A 307-nucleotide genomic window follows, 5' to 3' on the forward strand; every position below is an offset into this window, starting at 1 on the left:
ATTCGTGATCTTAATAGAGCGGATTTTTCCTGATTTAATCGTTCTGACCGGTCCTTTGTGCTCTTTACTTAAGTGTTTGGATATTTCTCAATGTCCCAAGACCTATCACTCAAGTGTTGGGCTACCTCGCACTGTCCCAAGACCTCTTAGTACTGTCCCAAGACTTTCCCGTACTGTCCCAAGACTTTACCGTACTGTCCCAAGACTTCTTGGTACCGTACCAAGGCTTTTCCGTACTGTCCAAAGACTTTTCTGTACTGTCCCAAGACTTTCCCGCACTATTTACCCAAGACTTTTTGGTACTGTC

The sequence above is a fragment of the Symsagittifera roscoffensis genome, chromosome 2 (genome assembly GCF_963678635.1).
Source record: "Symsagittifera roscoffensis chromosome 2, txSymRosc1.1, whole genome shotgun sequence".
Lineage (NCBI taxonomy): Eukaryota > Metazoa > Xenacoelomorpha > Acoela > Convolutidae > Symsagittifera > Symsagittifera roscoffensis.